The 20,419-nt window shown below is 34.0% G+C and overlaps 1 long non-coding RNA gene across 1 annotated transcript; it reads left to right on the top strand.

The window, feature by feature from the left end:
- The first annotated feature begins 4,427 nt into the window (after positions 1-4,427).
- LOC111926258 (uncharacterized) lies at positions 4,428-19,565 on the top strand. Its single transcript, XR_002862803.2, has 3 exons — positions 4,428-4,551; positions 6,121-6,231; positions 16,499-19,565. It is a non-coding gene; the product is annotated as an uncharacterized LOC111926258 (long non-coding RNA).
- Positions 19,566-20,419: the final 854 nt, after the last annotated feature.

Below are 20,419 nucleotides of genomic sequence, written 5' to 3'. Positions count from 1 at the left end.
TTTCTTTTTTTCCCTCAAATGAAAGGTCTGCACTATGTCTGTACATTCATGACAGCCTTCTGTAATTTACCTTCCTCTTTTATTTTGTCTTTATTTTTTTTCTATTTATTGTCTTCTTTTACTCATCAATAGTATTTTTAAACATATGTTGATACATTTGCTTTGTTTCTGACAAGGACATCTGAGCTGCCATTTACCCTGCCTCTTCCAGATGCTATAATGTAAATTCATACAAATTTTTTGGTCAGTCTACAGATAAAAGCTGATGGAATTAATGGAATGAAGGAATGAAGGAATTCTATGACAGATAAGTCAGCTATTAACACCCATAACTATATTTCCTTTTCTCTGTGAGAAAATTTTTGCTTTTAGCTTCTATTTTCAGAAAAGGGTATCAGAGATGAAGAGAAATATCCAACACATGCATACTGCAGAAATAAACATATGAGTGAGTGGACAGTCCTGCATAAATCTATTTACAATGGAAACTATATTTGTGAAACATTTCACATGAAATTGGGCACTACCAGCATGATAATATTCATTCTGTGTGGTTGATATTTGCTCCCCTTATTTACATCTGTTTTTTGTGACAGATTGCACAGACTAGGCTTGAGCCACAGACCTTGGACCCTGATTGATAAGGCAACTACATTTCTCTAGACTGCTTACATTTTTTATTCTTTCTTTCTTTCTTTCTTTCTTTCTTTCTTTCTTTCTTTCTTTCTTTCTTTCTTTCTTTCTTTCTTCCTTTCTTCCTTTCTTCTTTTCTTTCTTTCTTTCTTTCTTTCTTTCTTTCTTTCTTTCTTTCTTTCTTTCTTTCTTTCTTTCTTTCTTTCTTTCTTTCTTTCTTTCTTTCTTTCTTTCTTTCTTTCTTTCTTTCTTTCTTTCTTTCTTTCTTTCTTTCTTTCTTTCTTTCTTCTGCACTTCCTTCCTTCTGCACTTCATTACTTCTTTTCTTTCCTTTTTTCCTGTATGTATGTATAGTTCCTCTTAGAATTGTTTTAAAAATGAACTTAGCCTGCAATTAGGTAGACAAAAGTTATGTAAGATTCAGAGAACATCTAGGAAGCATGATTTGTATCATGGAATAAGTTTTCTGATGTATGTATATATATATATATATGAATCCTGCTGCATTCTTTTCATGGGTGTCAAACTGTTAGCAGAAGAATGCTGTAATATACTAAGGACCATCAATTGGCTAGGGTGCTAGCACTAACTGATCATGCATTTCCCTATATTTACTCATATTAGTTAATTACGAAATTATTGCAATCCTTATGCGATAAGGATTTGGAGATATCTCTTTTGATGCATAGTCAAAAGAACATATCTGCTGGCTCATTCCTACACTCTTAGAAAACTCTATGTGCTTCTCAGTAGGACAAAATTGTTATTTTTATTTGCTTAAGATGATTACATGTATATGTGTTTAAACTTATGCATGTAAAAAGTGTACATATTTAAGTGATTAATAGCAGGCAATCTGAGCTTCTTAACTGAGGAGTCTAGCTTACAAAGCAGAGGGAATGATTTATCCTGGGCTACTGAGGATCAAGACATAGGTAAATAAATGTCTACAGTATCATTTCTTTGTACTAAGGTTCTAGGATTCCTCATCAACTAGTGTCTGCCCCAAGTGGATTGCAGTAAGTCACTACCTGAATACTTCTTGTCCATTTTGGTAAAAAAAAAAGAAATAATTTAAGTTCTGTCATAGTCATCAACCTCTTTCTAAAATGTTATAAAAGCACAAGGAGATGACAGATGAAGATGATGTGAATGTATGAAAGTATTGACTTAGAAAGTAGTGTGCTCACCAATTTGCGAGTACCGAGTTCACAATCCTTGTTGGTTTTTCATATTGCACCAGAGTTACAGCAAACTGGTAAAGCAATTAGAAGCCTTGCTTTACAATGTTGTAGTGTGTCCAGAGTTTAAAAGAGTGTCAGTGCTTGTAATGAAATGTAGAAGACCATTAGAAGTGTTTTGACTTAATACTGGCCAAAAGGTTTCTATAATTTATAATGATGGAGTTTTTGGAGTTTGGATCAGTAATGGAACACAGAGAAACTACAACCTTCCAGTCTCTGCCGGAAAAAAAATCATAAAAATTAGGAGCTGTCAACACTAAGGTCACAAAAAGATTTAAACTCAGCTAGGCCCTGTCTCCTTTTGGAAACAAAATGTTTGGAGTCAATTAGTAATGCAAAACATATTTTGCTTAGTATCAACCAAAGTTTTGCTTTGCAATTGGGAAATCAGCTGTAAAATAAAACTGACAAGCACTATCCACATTATATGATACCTTCTGACAGTTTTTCAAGATTATTTAACTTCTCTTGCCATTTATGTGAAAGTTTAGGGTACAGTTATTGGAAAAGCTGCCAGTCTGTTCCTTGTCACAAGAAACCTGCATTTGCTTTTCTAAAAGGGAGAAATTCAGATAGCATTGAAGACTAAAATTAATGGTTGCACAGTTTATGCAGGGAATATACAAGAAAGTCAAAACTGTGTTATTCATTGTTATAAATAAAATAATTTCTTTAAGAAACCATTTAAAAATGTGTTACCTTGTCACACTGAGGTGCTGCAAATTTTACAGAAAAAAAACAGCTTATACCTTCTGTTGGCAAGTATATAATAATTCCTCTTTCTAAATTATTTTAAAGGAATTTTATAAATGGATTTTTTTAAAAAAAAACACCTTTAACAAAATTACAGATGCTAAGAATTTTCTTTTCTTGAAAGAATTTACATTTTTTCCTTCACCAACCTGTGCTTAACTTTTCTTAATATAATTCGACTGCATTTCTAAATTATAGCTTGAAGGAAGGTTTGAATACAGAAACTAGGATATAAAAGCAGTCTCACTGAAGAGGGAGGTGATACATTCTCATAATATATCTTACAATTATAATAGTTAAAAAAACATTGAGATTCCAGTTTAATTTTCTTAAATAGCTTAAATTTTATAAATAGTTTATAATGAGTCCATAATGTTATTTCTTATTTACAATAGAAGTCCCAGACTAACAACTTTTAACAGTTCTTACCTCTGAATAAACCCAAGTGGTAAAGCCAGGCTCATCATCGATTTCCATAAACTAGTCAGATTATGACATGACTTAATTTTCAAAAATATTTATATACATTTTCACACATATGCAAGAAATAAATATATATATTCTATGAAAAGTAGTTATGTTGTAATGATGAAGTCTCTTTACTCTGACAAAGATTAGCACCATACTATGATGCACAGTACATCACAGTATCCATGTGTCGTGGTTTTAAACCAGTAACTAAAAAAATTACTTATTTCTTGCTGTGAGATATGGATTAGAACAAGAGCAAAACAGGCATAAAACTTAAAAGGAATAAAGAAAGTTTATTGACAAACCACAATAATAAGAACACCAGAATAAACTTCCAGAAAAACATTTTTTATCCTCTATCTACCCACTATTCCCTTGTTCACATGACAACAGAGACAAAGCTTTGGAAGTTTGGTGGTTAAAACAGACCCAATTCCTGCTACAATCTTTTCACCAGTCTTTGTAGAGAAACAGAAGTTTCTTTCTGTTAATTTATGGAGTTTCTCACAAGAAAACTTTTGTTATAGTTTTCCATTGCCCTGATGTCAGCTGCCCAGAGCTGCTGTTATCAGAGCTCACTCCTCCCATTACACATCACTCTGAGGTGTGTATGGGCCATGAGTCTAGGGATGGCATTTTAAGGATGAGTTATCCAAAGGCTAAAGTCTTCTTCATCTGTCTCTGTGAGCTTCACTAGAAAACAGTTTTTCTCATTGCCCCCCAAGGCTTCAAATTTTTGCTTCACTGTTTCCAGCACTTCACTATATCACAATCACTCTACTTTTTACTCGAAATTTTCACTTTGAACACTCTATTCCTCCCTATATATGGTCATGAAGTAAAGGAGTTCTTTCAGGACTTTATTGTCCATCTCCATAGCTTTAACAGAAAAATATTTCATCTTAATTAAAGCATCTTCTTGATTCTCTACCTTTCCTGAAGCTTCTTTTCTTTCTTGTCTCTGATAGTTTTATAAAGTCTCTTTACATGTTGATCACTCTTTTTTTCTCTCTCCAGATAAAAGGATTAATCTTCAAGTCTCATCTGAGAAATGAAAAGTTTAAAATCTTGCCCAGGCTTTGTAGATGGCTTTGTGACCTCTGCCGGTGCAGGAGCTGGAGCTGTCTGTGACAGAAAATTCCCCATGGCTGTTCTGGAAAGTGTAGTCACCGCTTTAGCTCGCTGCAGGTCGAGAGCTTTTTCTCCTTTACTCAGCAGTCCCCGGTGAATTACGTCACTGCAGCCGAGCCAGGGACCGGCCTGGCCCGGCCAGAGCCCAGGGCAAGCCCCACAGGCCCCATCTCCCGGCCGGGAGCTGCTGGGCCCAGCCCAGCCCCTGCCCCACGGGGCCGCATGGCCTGGGCAGGGAACGGGAGGCCAGCCAGACCTCTGTTACTTTTCACAGCCAGGAAACAAAGAGAGCCAAAGTGCCCTGACTTTACATCTTAAGGTAGGGTTCACAAGTTAATCTCCCTTTTCAATGGTTAAAATTGCTGTCAATTCCCAGTAATGGCCAATAATTGGTCAGGAGAAAAGACTCCCATCAGTCCCCAGCAACTTCAACTTCCTTAGGTCTCACAACCACCTTAAAGGTAAAGTCACCTCATGACACCACATGATATCCAAGTTTTCTGAAAAAAAACATGATCCTGGTTGTTGAGTTTTTCATGGTTTTCTCCAGGTCTTTAAGCAGACAAGAGCAGTTGGTGGTTGCAATAAAGATGTTTACTATATAAATGCATCAGTCTCGAAGGCAAAGAGCTCAGAGAGTTAAAGCCCTTGCTAAAAGCTTTTGGTATACAGTCCCAAATTCTGAGCAGCAGCTTCCCAGCGTAGAGTTCTGTTGGTCTGGGTAGCAGAAGCAGTTGCAGTAATTCGTCTTCGGATGATGATGATGGTGCTGCTGATGGTTCTTCTTCTTTTGTGTGTGTATGTGTGTGCCTCTTCTCAATACAGATGATTAAATTTGTAAATCATCCAATCAGCTAAAAACACTATTCTAAAACTTTTTTCTACACCAATCTAAGCTTAATTCTTAATTCAAGAAAGCGGTGCCAGTTTTACCTAAATCCTCTATATGGAACATTATCTATTTAAGTGAATAGTCCTATCTTCTCTAAGAATGCAAGCTATGTTTTCATTGTGTCTGGGACATTGTTGCATCACTGAAGGGTATCATTACTGAAATTTAAACTAGGCCTTAGGGCTTTTCACTAGCTAAGACAGAGTTTTAAGGCATTTACGTTATATTTCTACTTACTTAAGACTAAAACTTACATTCTTACTTTTTATCTATGGCTTAATATATTTAAGTTTCTCTAAAGTCTTTAACTCTAAAGGCTTTAATTCAATCTCAGGATTTTTCTTCCCCCTGAGGGACTCAGAAGAGTTTTTACTTCATGCATTCTGGTGAAATCCTGTAACACCTTTTTGTTCTCTTTGTTAAACAAAGTGGAAAATTATTTTGTATTCTTTTCTTCAAAAGAAAAAGAGAAAGTGAGATTTTCCAACCCCCTCAATTTTTAATAAAATAACATTTTAACTTTCTCACACTGTGTAAAATTATTTAAAACTCACAAACTCTGTATTAAGTGACATTTTCAAATATCAAGTCTTTTTTTTCTTCTATATGAATAGGTGTTGGAATCTTTAAAAAATGTATGATCTATTCATGACATCAAAAAATATGATTTTGATGAATAGAATAGTAATAAAACACATGTTCATTAGGGTAGAAGAATCAGAAAGAAACAGTGCCAAGGAAACTGTTTGGTTTTTTTTGTCAAAATGAGATAAAGTAGAAAAAATGGCAAACAGAGAAAGCCGACATATTCTTACCTACCAGATTGGCAGGTGGGCTGCTTTAGAACTTTTTATGACTCACCACTGTGCAGGTACTACTGCCAAAGGCAGATGGATGAAAACACCAAGCATATGTGAAGATGGTCAACAAGAAAGATGCTAAGAGGAAGTGAATACAGTACTCCTTTAAACATTTTTGCGGTACCCTGTGTTACAGCTACAAGAAGTTGGATTCTTAAGATGGCCAGGAAGAAAAACCTAGGAGCAAGAAGATGCTTTTGGCATGAAGCTAATTAATTGGCTAGTCTACTACAAATTATGATCTCAGGTGAGCAGGTAGATGTGTTCCTTAGCTCTTGTGTAGTGAAACTCATTGTACATATAACAAAGTTTGGCCAGAGAGCCCTAAAAATCCTGTTGAGTTCCAGTACTTGGATTTGTATGGTATGAGCCAATATATGGAGCTCCTAGGTTCCATATCCTCCTGGGTTTTGGCTGATTCTGGTTACAACATATATATTACAACTCCTCTACCTATTCCAGGGACACTAGGAGTGCTTTAAAGTATATTGGTTTAGACATATCTCTTGGACCAGTGTTGCTAAACTTGATTTTTTTATTCCTTGACATGGGCTTGAGAAATTCTTCTCAATTCTTTTCTGCTCAAAAAGTGGCTTTTTGACCAGAAAGGGTAGGTGTAGTTTATTGGGTAGTTCAGTTAGGATGAGACCAGGGGAAGTCTGCCATTGTACTGGGGGATGGTTTGTTTATATTACGAGGCTGCATTAATTCCCATATTTGCCATTGAGGAGACAAATTCTGCCAACAGCAGGCTGGAGTTTCTCTGGGGCATGAAATAATGAGGCTTGGCAGAGAGATTGTGCTACACTGCCCTAACCCACAAGATTATCAGAATTGCTATATTAAAACTGGAAGGAGAGGGAAATCTCAAAGGAGTTTTCCTTAGATTTCTAAATTGTTGTGATGAAACTTCAATGTAACAGTTACAGTAAAATGGAGGAGGTTCAATGAGAGATCTTTGTACTGTTCTCAACTCAATGTGTCAATATGCAGAAGCACGTGTCAGCTGCAAACCCAACATATTTTTCTAGGATAGGTTCAAGGTATCTATCATGTGTCTTCACTTGTGCAAGGATTTTATGTAAAACCAGAACGTTGTAAAAGACTGAGGAAGGACGTTGCTTAAGGATGAAATTGCTGTGTACTTCAGGATTTCTAGGAGAGGCAATCTCAAAGACCACTATCTACTTTATGTTTTCCATTATAAATGAAATAAATGTCAGAGTGATGCATTCTAATCCAAAGCATCCTGCATTCACAAGATTTCACACTGATGCTGCAGTTTTCTATATGATTTTGGGACAGAAGAAAGTGATGAATGTTCCCTAATAATTTTTAGTTCAATAATACAGTTTTATTATTCATTACAGTGCTTCATAATAAATTTATGCAGTGCCCCAAAGGAGTCATTGTCACTTCAAGAAAAGTAGTAGTTCTTACCAAACCATCCTAAGACACCTTACAAAATGAAATTCCTTGAGGCAACAATTTATAAAAGTGGTTTCTATTGCTAAAAACACTATGAAACATAACATAATCAGTAACACAATGAAGTAAATGTTTCTTTAGTCCAGAACAGTTCTTCCTATAAAGCATGTGTTATCAATAATCATTTACTCTGGATAAAAACATCCCTATAAAATCATTATTTTGAAACTTTATGGTTTCAGACTCCAAACAAATAAATTTTCTTATCTAGGTACTGAGGTTTTGGTCATTAAACCACCATGTTCAAGGTTGTAATACTAATCATTTTGTGGATAACAATATTTATTTTAAGCTAGTAAGAGAGTTCATTTCAGGAAATACATCTATCTCTTTTTTTATATATATATATTTTATTTATCAGTTATTCTTTAAATGTGAATATAAATATTTAATTCACGCTTGTGTGTTTATTTTTTAATAGCATGACTATGCTGCTTTTAATTGTCTATTTATAACTTCCTTCTTTCACTTCCTTCTGTTTCTCACAAGATGTCTAGGATTAATTCTCAGAAAGGTGGTAACAGTGTCAGTAAATTTGTGTGTGCATTGGGATGGTGGACATCTGAAACAGAAAATTACACCAAAAGGTGGATTAAAAGCTGACCTTTGTTGCCTTTTATCTGCTATTTGCTGGAGTTTCTGTAAGGCTCTGAATGAGCAGTGCGTGTCAAAAGGAGTTCCTGCTCACTGAGATGGGCTGTCACTGCTTTGACATTCTCTCAGAGGTTTTTCAAAAACAGAATATTTCAAGATATTATTATTATTTCAAGATATTATTATTATTATTAGGCAGGAGCCTAATAATAGGCTGATGATGAAACTAGGTCTCAAAACTCTGTGTTAAGACTGGAATTAATAGCTGAGCCTTTTTGATTGACGGATATTTGAACTCATTAAGATTTAAGGTATGAGGTTTAAATTATAAGACTTAACTTTAGAACTGAGGAAACAAGTAGCACACCAAAGATAAAGACTTGAAGAGAATCCTAAAATAGCAAAAACTCCCATAAAAACATATGCTTATTTTATATATCTAAACCAAAAAGTTGTCAGAATCTTTGAAGATAAAGAAAAGAAATAATAAAGGCTCTAGGCTGAGGATCAGCTAAGGAAATATTCAGGAATATAAAAGAGTAGGAAAATATGTAGGAAGAATATTACTCTGTAAGGAAACATGCTTATGTATGTATCTACAAATTCTGTGAGACTATGATTCTGACTACAGAAGAACTTGTAAGCCTTTCTGCAGATCAAATTATTTATTGCACAGTTTGTTTCCTGATGTGTAACACTGTGTTACACTGTGTTAACAAGGTAATACAAATTCTTTACCCAGCCTTGCTCATACCTGTCAAATGAACATGAGTTTGATAATGCTTTCAAAAAAGCAGTGTTTTAAGCTAAATTTAGAATCTAAAACTAGAACTTTTTTTTTTAAAAAAAATGTAGTTCTGCTTGAGTATATTGTATCTGATAGACCTCTAGTTTTCTTTATTTAAATCAATAGTGTCATGAGGGACCTTCTTTTGCACAAATGTAAAAATGTGTTGATCCTGGTGTGACTAAATATTGTGACATGCACATCATGTTTACACAGTCATAAGGAAACATTTTTGCAATTATTTTGACTGAATGGATTGAATGTGATAGACTTTCACCCCTGCCCCAGAAAGTGAAATGGTCCACCTATTTCTTTTCAACTAAGCAGATGTTGCCATGAAAAAATTTGTTCTCAGAGCCTGTCTATTTCTAGTTCTCACCATTAAGTACCAATGCACTTAATACAGGTCTGTTTCCAAGAGTAAAACTCAATTCAGCATACAGAGAATGCTAAAATATCCAATCAGGCCTCCTGCTTCAGATACTTCAAAGAACAAACATTAAAAATGCTGAAGGGGGAGAAAGAGACATTTGAAATTTCTCCAAGAGTCAAATGCTTTATTTATGGTCAGGTTTTAGGGGGCTGGAACTTCTTCCTGGATTTAGTATTTAAGCCATGTAGGATATGCATAACTTATCTTTTTTTGCCCCTCTTCAGGACTTATTGAAGGGAAGAATGGCACCTTGCTCTCTTACATGCAAAAGAAGTATTTAATTCATGAAAAAGAAAACTAAACTTGAGAACAAGAAAATAAGATAATTTGCAGAGGGAAGAAGGACCCTCTGCTTTTGGTTGATTTAGGACTAGTAGCTGTTTTCTGGGGCACTGTATCTCCAGTGCAGCACCTCCAAGTAAATAACATGTGGGGAATTGAAGGAAAATTTCACCATACTTTCCCAGTTTCTATCTTTGAATGGACCCTCAACAAGAATGTTGGCTGTTGGCAGCAGCTGTTAGTTATCTTGTTGGTCCTGGGTGCCATTTTGAATTCTGTGTCCCCATGTGCTTTGGAACAGAAATCTAAATTCTAATATTGGATTCTGGATTCTAGCCTGGGAAAACAATACTGCAGAATTCTTCATTACTTGCATATTTATACATAGCTTAACATCCATATCATTCTAACATCACCTAGGGAACTAAAATTGTTCACAGAGTTGAAAATCTCACCCAATTTTTACATTCAATAAAATGATGCTTGTGACTGATGCTTAAAGCATTAAAGTGATTGTTCTCCACTGCACTTCAGTGGTCCTGTCCCACCATATAAATATATATATATATATATATATATATGTACACATATATATTATAAATAATATTTTATTGCTGGTTTGACAATATCAATAATAAAATGGTGAACTGCTACTACTACTTTGGAAAAAAAATTCCCAGTTAAGAAATGTATGATTTGCTAAAAGTAGGTGGCTGTAAGTCAGCATTTGCATTGCTTTTTTTAAAGTAAAAAACCTGTATAGAATCTCAGGTTTGACCTGGACAAGAAAAAAAAAAAGGTTAAAAAATGTAAACTTTGAGAGTCACAGAGCCATTTAATTACCTTCCAGGAGATTTTCTTTTAGACTAAATATTCTGATATGTTTGGTGTCAGAAGAGGGAGCTCTTGAACTATGTGACGTTTCTAATAGATTCTAAAGAGTACACCTTTATTCCTAAGGAGCACACCTTTGCTCCCTGCATTATTAAAATTGAATTCCCTAATGTTTAAAATATTTTCAAGTAGCCCACTTAGTCAAAATGTTATTTCCAAGATGTACAAATGCCTTTTAAATGCATATAACTGTGCGAAAAAAAGGAGCAAGGATGGCAAAAGCCGAAACCAAAAATGAAAGCAGAAATAATTTGCATCTCCCATGAAATAAAAATCACATAAATGCATGCAACCTGCATATAATGAGATGCATATGCATCTCATAAAACATGCAATGAGAGCAAGTATTCACATATTTTATTAGAAGTTTCTGTATGACATTTCTAAGGAAGGTTATTGTTTGTACATAATATTAATTAAAACACCAAAGCTTATCAGGGAGTCTCTGTGTGTTATCTTCACCAATCAGACAATAAATAAATCTTGGTCACTTTTTTAGATCAAGGCAAAAAATTGTCAATATAAATACATCCATAACACAAAATGGGTGATATTCTAGTGTCATTTCTCAGGAAGACTTTTCAAAGCCAATGTGTAGGAGTTGAGGTAATGCTCCTGACACATGTAGGTCATACAAGATGGGATTTAGTTTACCTGTCCCAGCCACCTGGCAGTTAGGCAGTGTAATGAGATCACTCCTATTAGTGAAGGAATGATTTACCCATCCTGGCACAGGTAATCAAGAAAAGGAAAAAAACTTTTTTGTGAACTTAATGTTTTAATTCCTTAGACATCTAACTCTAAATACTTCAGTCCTAAACTGATAAATTAGGCTGAATACAATGACTTCTTGACTGACCCCTTTGCTACTCAGGCCATCCACACAGGTCTGTGTAGTACATTATGAGACTTTGTGAGAGACCCATGCTCTTCTGGCAGGTGGAGACAGGTCTCATGGCTAGGTCATATCAAATGGCATCAGATGTCCGTCCCTGTTACTGAGTTGTACACCTGAATTTGTCTATCTGAATCAGGAATAAAATGTCAATATAAAGAAATAGTGAGCTTCAAAGGAGGTGGTGACACATACAATGTATAAGACACCCAAGACTTAACTGAGCAGGATTCTAGGCCATCTGATCTACTTCTGAAGTTTGCTCTTGCTTTGAGGAAGGAATGGTAGAATGGGACCTCCAGAAGGGCCTTCCAATCTAAATTATTTTACATTTTTATGATCTTACAAAGACCTTGAGGGTTTATTCTGAATCTGTCAGGATACTCGTAGTGTATTTAGATGTCTGCATGTCTTCTCTGATTTTTGTTAGTAGAAACAGGGGAAATCAGGGTTGAAAGAATATCTTCCCTGTATTTCTGAGTATTCTCAGCTGACAACATGCCAGATGGATATGTTTACTCATTTGTAAGTGCATGAGCATGGCAGGGATGGAGAGGGCTTACTATAAAAACTGATTTCCCATGTAGTTCAAGTCACTGTGTACTTCTGCAAGGATCTATTTACATTACAGCTCTTCTTGTGACAGTGTCAGGCTCAGGACCAGGCCCACTAACCTCTTTTCAAAGATGTCAGTAAATATTTAATTTGTTATCGGATGTGAAGCAGACATACCTTTTCTCGGAACAAAATGGTTAGAAGGACAATTCCCTAAAAGAAGAAAAATACCATCAATTTATATAGTAAGCATTCCTTGAAGTTCAACAAGAAATACCGTTAAGCACCTGAGGAAAAAAAGAAGTCAGGTCAATCCAGAATGCAAGGCCAGTCTCCTGAACTACTATGTCATTTGTGTTACATATTATGCTTTGAAAGGTTGCAATATATACATTATTCTAATAATGGGTGATAAACAAACTTCAGAATGAAATCCTTTAATTTAATTTAAAGAAATAACCTGTATATTTGTAAAATATTAATAGACTTATATTGAAAATATACCTTTTGTTATCAGAAAAGCTTCCTCAGTGAGGTTGCTATTTTGTAGCAAGCTATCATGTAGTGGCTTGTAAAAAAAAGGCAATTTCTTATAAAAAGGAATATGTCTACCTAATCAGTTTTCTACTAGACTTTGTGAAAATCAAGAAAACTCTGAAAACTTTTATTCCTGGAGCTACCAAACTTTTCAGCTGGTGTCCCTCAGCCATTCATAAAATGACATGTTTGTCATTCATTAATATGATATCACTGGATTAATTAAAGGCACTGCTTACTAATAAAACATATTTTTGTAAATGAATGTAGTCTGGAAAAAGGAAAGAGCCAAGTTGGCAAATTTGATCAGAGATGACAAATTTGATCAGAGATGTCTCCAGTGACCATGAAGCACAGTGTGAGAACCACTATACTAAACTTCATTAACATTTTTTCCGACTGTTTTTTTATACTAATGTTATTTTATCACACAGCTTCTTGATGTTAGGATGAATTACTTCTTCAATTATCAAACGAAAATCATCTTACTTAAGAAAGTTTACCTTTCCCTTGTAAACTTTAGAAATGCCTTTTATATTTATCTCTATTTGTGTCAAGTCAAATTGCCATGATTTTATTCTTCAGTAGTTACATTCTGACATATAAATTTTTTAAAATATTTAAAAAAAGTCCACCCCCAAATAAAAATAATTCCTATTATACATTTCTCGTATCTGGGGAAACTATTTGGAAGAGTTATATGAGTGTCACCCCTCACCTATTTTATTTTTGCATTTCTTAACATAAAAAATCTTTACCAAAACCAGATCATTTTTATATGTACTCCTTCAAAATGTATTAGCATTCTTTCTCTCTCTTCCTCTTGTACAAAATCCTCATTATGTGCCACAGATGTGGAATCTAACAGATTTACTAGAAAACATGCTTTGTTAAAGTGAATTCCTTTATGGCACTATCACTTTTTGCTGTTTGTATTAAGGGATGGTTACGCTGGTAAGTCACTGTGAACAATCATGAAGGAAGTAAAACACTTCAAAAAATACTTCTGCTTTTCATAATTAACCTCTACTGCTGCACAGTAGAGGTGATTGGTCAAACTCCCCCACCAAGTTAGATAAAACAAGCTCTGTAAAATTGTGAGGTGGACATCTGGCAAACCACAAGTACATGTTAAAGACAAGTTTTAAGGCAATTAAAGCTTCACATTTATTTTTCATTAGTTTAGTATGCTTAAGTAAGCCAAAACAATTAAGAAGCTTATTAATATTTTTATTTTGATTTGGAAGATTTAATGGAACTCACAATCCACATTATAGAATTTAGAATACGTGTCAACTAGAAATCAGAATTCCTTTCTGGAGTAATTGAAACAAAAGCAATGATTATTTAGATTTAATGTTTTTCTGTGTGTTGTGCCTTATATTTCCTAGTAGAATACATAGTTTACTAGAAACCTTTTTCTTAAAGTCTTTACCAGGCTAAAGATTTTCCTTAGTATCATTACTTCTACAGAAGGATTTATCCATAGAAGATAATGATAAATTCTTCTTAGGCAGGATTGAATGTGGAAATTCATTTTCTATTTTGAAAATAATAGTAAAGTTTAGAATTATACAAAAAATATGTGTATTATTATATTCTAAAAAGCCACAGAATGCTTGTTGTAAGACTTCTATAAATCAATCACAGAATATTTTCTTACAATAAAAATTAGCACATATAGCAGGAACTCTAAAATTATTTTCATCTAGCAGGATATTCACATCTAAAGGGGGAGAAAAGAACTATATCCAGAAATTATATGTAAATAAAACAAAGAACATAAAAAAAGTTTTAAACTGCTTTACACATTCCAAATATAGTTGAAAAGAAAAAGCTATTATTGTTTCAACATTTTGACATGTAAGTCCTTCATATCAAGAGAGGACTATAATAAACTCTGTTCATATTAATTTCCAAAGAGAAATAGTGTAATTACTCATATTCAGATAAGGTTGTATTCACAGACACTTCCTTATTTCCTTCTACTCATCAGGGAAGTTTCCTTTTTCTGTGTGAAATTGAAATGACAAAGAGCCATTAGACTAATCATATTCACAGAAGAAGAGCTCTTGGCATGTTTAGTTAATCACAATTTCATAGCAAGTGTAATAAAAAATATAGACTGAAAGATCAAAGGGAAAATTATCTTTCTTTTTGACTATGTCATTGAACTTGTTTCAAGAACCCTGTTCATTTTCTGTGGGTGGGAACCTCCTGACAGATTTGCCCCATCCCTTACCAATTGAAGAATTTCTCCATGACATCCATGCTGTTTTAACAGTTGGATTATACATTTGTACAGCAGATGTCTGAAACAAAAATGTGATTTCCTTTTAGAATCTGAGCATTTTTATACCTAGAAGTGGTTACTGGAAAATTTTTCTCCCAGCAAATATAAGATTTAGCATGGTCATCACTGATTTTAAAGAGCAATCACTGACTTTCCTTCACTTATTGAAACCTTTGTGTTACAAAGGTCATTATATTCTAAGCTGGGGGAAAAGTAAATCCATAAAAAAATAAGTGTAATAGTTATTGCATACAGAATTCTAGCACATCCCAAAACATCTAATCTTATTATCCAATCACTTGTTTTTATTAGGTATACAATCCTTCTCATATAGCAAGGTTAGGATAGCACAATGTCACAGTGGCCCTTGAATGTAAAGTAAGAGAGATTTGAATCACCACTACACAAAGGAAATTGCTTTATATCTCTGCATACTTTTCTTATATAATGAGATCTATTACAGTAAAATAAACTCATTTTTATATGGTACTTCTTTCAAACTAGACAGACAGACTTTTAAAAATGTAGAGATTTAAATAATTTGTTCTTTTCTCATTTGTGTATACATCTACTAGTTCAAATAAGTTTCGTTACATTAGAAGTTCACAAAACATATATGTGCAAGGCATACTTCATAACTATCTTTGTGTGCTACTGACCAGAGATTTATGTGTGAAACAATTGAAATTTAATAATGAACACCAAATTCTTTATTTAAATAATTGTTTTCAGAATTCTCCTGAATAATATTAGGTGTCCATTTTTCAGTATAATATGATGCTACTATAAGCTGTTCTTCATTTGTCACATCCATTAAGCAAAATTAAGTCTTGTCTAGGAATTGGTGCAAGCACTGTGGACAAAATCTAGACTACAACAGGAAATTATATCAATGAATTTTAGTCAAATAGACTGACCTCTTCACCAAATCCAATGTTTTCTTTCAAATATTGTGGGAAATTCCAATGGCATAAATACTTAGATATTCAGTACTAAGACATATCAATATTTTTTACTGTAATAATATGTACTTTATACATATTTTAATCATGAAGTAGGCTGAAACGTTTCAAGTAACTTGACAAGAGTCAATAAAATCCCACACTTTAACTCTTCCCCTGCTCCCAAATACTAGCTCATCTTTATCTCATTTTGCCTGCCTGCCTTCTCATCCTTAAGACAGGCATAAATTGGTGAACTACAGTTCACCAGAATTATTGCTTTAGGGTGATGGGAGAGTTTAGAAAAAATATGATTGTCACATGTGAAAGAAAAATCAAGCTTTTGGATCCCAGTTTCATTTAGGTGCCAGCTAAACCTTTAAACGGTCAGTTTTATGACATTTGTTAAGTATGGCCAGAAGCAGGGATTCAGACTTTTTGAGAATGATGTTGATAGAAATTTAGGCATAGACTAAGTATTGTGTCTGATTATTTACAATAAATATGTGCTTTTAAATACAGTTCTCTGGACGTACATTTTCTTAACTCATGACTGATATTTCAATATTGCACTTGTATTTTTGTTTAAATTATAGCATTATACTTGTTAAAATACTTTGATATAGAATTGTACCAAATATGGACTAAGACCACAAAAGTAAGTAAAAAGTAGATACAAGACAGAGTTAAAATAAAGGTTCAAACCCATTAACTCATAAATGCAAAGAAGTGTTAGGCTTGCACCCATCTTCAATTAAATCCTTTCAAAATTAAATGCCTTTTGTCATGTGATAACTAATCATTTTAAACCCTAGAACTCACCTTGGGGACAGTCTGGTGACAGATGAGAAGACATTAAGGAGATGGAGTGAGAACCAATGTGTGCAAATAGCTAAACTTCAAATGTGGAGGACAGCAGAAAAGAACCTTCTTGATAGTGAACATTCATGTGTGACCTTGGGGACAGCAAGCCAAAGCAGTAACCCTTTATGTCAACATCAAAAAATCTAAAATCCCCTGGCAAGTGGCATTAAGGCCTATTTGCTAAGGTTATGTTGTCCTGTTGTCCTGTTTTTTTCTACTCAGAACATAAGTTGTGGTACAAGTGTTACGTTCTAGCATTTGTTGTGTCTCACTGTTGGCTTGAACTGGCTCATTTGGAGCTGCAACAAAAACAAACAAACAAACAAAAAACCCCATAAAATAAAAAATGCAAACCAAAATAAAGAAAACAACCCAAAAGCTCCAGAAGACAGGTCTAAAGAGAGTTGTTTACCTCATCTTATAGCTGAAAAAGTTTTTTTGTATATTTTTAGTTTAATAAAACCTGTATTTGTGGTGGCTGGTTACCTTAAAGTTGTCTGTTTGAAAAGGTTGGAAAACATTTGGAGTAGCTATTAAGTGATTCCCCTGATAAGGGCTACCAGGAAAATAGTAATCATAACAAAATGTTTCAAGTAAAAATATGCAATTTAAGTTTTATTGAACAAAAAGGAAAATTTTTTATATGTCTATCATATCAAGGAGTAGATATTTACTGAGTCAGCCTATTAATTAACTATGTTTACCAAGAGATCATTTTATGCTGCTGAAGAAAGGGCCAGCTGTAATTGGTCCCCTACCTCAGGGGAGTCAGGGACAACTCTTGTTAGACTGGAATGACACAAATCTGGATCCTGACCAGCTGGAGCAGACTTTCTTCTTCCAATATGCCCATATTTCCCTGCTGAGAAACCTTCTGCCAGAACAGGCCCCTGTCAAAGTTTTCAGCGTGTCTTGTCCATCACTACCATGAATCAACATTGTGCTCCATAACAGGTTTGTAATGAAAATTTGTTATTTACCTGCTTTCACCTTTAATGAAGAAATATATCTATAATCATTTAAAACCAAATTGGATTCAGACTGTTTAAGGAACTTCAAAACAAAACTCTCAGTGTCTTATAATACTTTCTCTGTTGCATGTTTTAAATATATACCTGTAAGAGAAATGTCAAGCCACTTTCTCAAATGGACAAATTGTGCAATTTTTACACATAAAATCTGTTATGTCAATAGAAAATTGTTATTAAAATATCAAGAGAGAAAAACCATGTAGTAGTCAATAATAAAACATATTGAATGTTGTTTTTCACCAAAAAAAATCCAAATTGCAGTTACTTTAAGATGAGTACCTTTCAAATTACCATTTTCTATTTACAAATTTATTTGCTCTAAGTTATTCCTATTTCCAGGTGTTCCCATATCTGTGCTTAGATTAATGTTATTCATTTAACATCAGTTTCTCTTATCATGAACTAAAAAATGAAAGTTGTACCACAATCTCTTTCTTTCACTTTATAGAGAAAACTATGTAAAAACTAAAACTTCCCATATACAAAGCTAATGAGCATTCAGACATCCTTTATTAAGCATCAGGAAGTGTTAATTAAATTTTGTATTTTTTTTTTTTTTGTCAGAGCTTAATTTCTTTTTCCAAATAAAAGTAATTTTGTTATTGCTATCTTCCCTCCTTTAAAATTCATTATGAAATGATTGATTTGCAGTTCCCAGTGCTGTAGATGATGGTATTTTGACTTTATCAGACAATTTTCCTGTCTTCATTCATTTATTCTTTCCATCATTTTCTACCTATTCCTTTAAACACCGAGGATTTTTGTTGATTTCATGGGTTTTTTTCACCTCAGAATGTCTCATTTAATTCTGTAGTTGGTTGAAATTGCCTGATCAATAGGTTCTATGCCTGTAATATATATGGTAAAGGATAAAGGGAAAGAGTTTAATGGATTATAACCCTCGTGCAATGATTCTCCACTACTCGGACATAATGTTCAACTCTGTTATGTACTGTATGTCATCTGAAAGCTCCATATTTAACCTTCCCCCAAATGCATTCTTGATGTCACAAGGAAATTGTGGGAGGTCTGCAAGAACTGTAGTATTTAATCTAACGTTTAGTAAATAAGTCGAGTGGGTGGAGAATAGAGAATGATTTCTAGTTTAAGATTTCAATTCTAATATATAAGCACAGGTCTCTCTAAAAAACACATCCTCTCTCACGTCCTGTGCCTCCCCAGTCCCTCTGGTCCCAGCTGGACCAGTACCATGGATCCAGGGGAGCGAGACACTTTTGATCACTGAAGACAACTGAGTCCCAGTCTCAACACAGAACTTTTACGCCTTGGATTCCATCTTCAGAGTACAGCTGAAAACTACACGTGGCAAGGTGTGATTGTCTTCATTATGTATTGGCCTCTGAACTGGGCTATTGGTGCAAGTCATTCTTTGTTCTGCCTCCCATATCTTTCTGAGTTTCCAAGCTATCCTCCATTGCAACCTATTGTTCTCTATTAACGGGAAAATTATGTAGACATCATATAGAGACAAAGCCTGTTTCTATTCCAAAGCATCTCCCATCTTTAGATTTTGAGAAGTCCACACAGAGACCTATCTAGTATCACTAGTATAGTGATACTATGACTTTCCCAGGCCTCAATACAACTAGATTTACTGTAATTTCATTCTGACTAGTTTTGCAGCCTCTTCTGAGTTTTAGAAAATATTTAGAAAATATTTAGAAATTATTTTTGAAAGAGAATGTTTTTTCATCTGAGTGTTCAAGCAAATGCCAAAAGTGTAACTGGGATCATTTAATTACATACATGCATTTCAGGTGGAAAGAATGTATTACACAGGTAGAACATCATCTCTGGAATATGGAAAAATTAAAAGGAATAGTTAAGTAGAAGGTGTTTGCCTTGTGTTTTGTTTTGTTTTTCTCTTTCATACCAAGTTCTTGTCATTTGTAGAGGCAAACATATTAGAAAACAAGAACTTCATAACTAATTCTGTCAACAGAATTTCTGTCAACAGAAACAGGAAAAAAATAAATAATCGAATTGTATGAAATTGTATGTGAAAAGTTTTTTTCAACTGTACCTAATCCATAATGATTCTGACTTAATGAATAATAAACATAGATCCAAATTAGAGATGTAAATGAATAGATATTTAGGATGCCATTTTGCCTTTTATAGAAAATGTATCTTTTAAATTATAATATATATGTGTGTGTGTGTGTGTGTGTGTGCCCATTTCAAAATAAGTTCAGTGCACAAAATAAATTACAGATGTAAACTTATACCTACAAGTAAACTTTCAGAAGTTTCAGGACAGCCTGAAAAACACCTGTAATAGGAAAAAATTGGTAATTGCCTCCCCTTTATACTTTACTTTCTTTAGACAAAAAACAAACCAACCTATGTGTTTTAAAGAAAGGTTTGTTAACCTTAAAAATGTCACAGACATGATTAATTAATTAATACAGATAATGGAATCCAGATAAATAGCAATGGTGATGAAAAATGTTTTTTGAATTTATAAATCAATCAAATTTAAAGGGAACACAGGAGCTGTCTAGAATTGAAGCTCCTGCTCAAAGCATGGTTAACCTATGAGACACTTCGACCTTACTAAGCAACCATAAGTTTAGGAGAGACAGATCTTCAAAAGCTGAAGAAATTCCTCAAAAATACGTGTCTATTTTTCCTTAATATATGTTTTTCCTCAGAGTTATGGTTGAATAGCCTCTCAAATACATTTAATTTCAAATAAAAATGCCTCTGATTTTCCAAACTGAATCATAGAATGGATCAGGTCAGAAGGGATCACAGTGGGTCATCTGATCCAACCTCCCTGTTCAAGCAGGGTCATCCTAGAGCACATTGAACAGGTTT

The sequence above is a fragment of the Cyanistes caeruleus genome, chromosome 3 (assembly GCF_971803275.1).
Source record: "Cyanistes caeruleus chromosome 3, bCyaCae1.hap1.1, whole genome shotgun sequence".
NCBI lineage: Eukaryota > Metazoa > Chordata > Aves > Passeriformes > Paridae > Cyanistes > Cyanistes caeruleus.
This window is presented reverse-complemented; position numbering and strand designations above follow the sequence as displayed.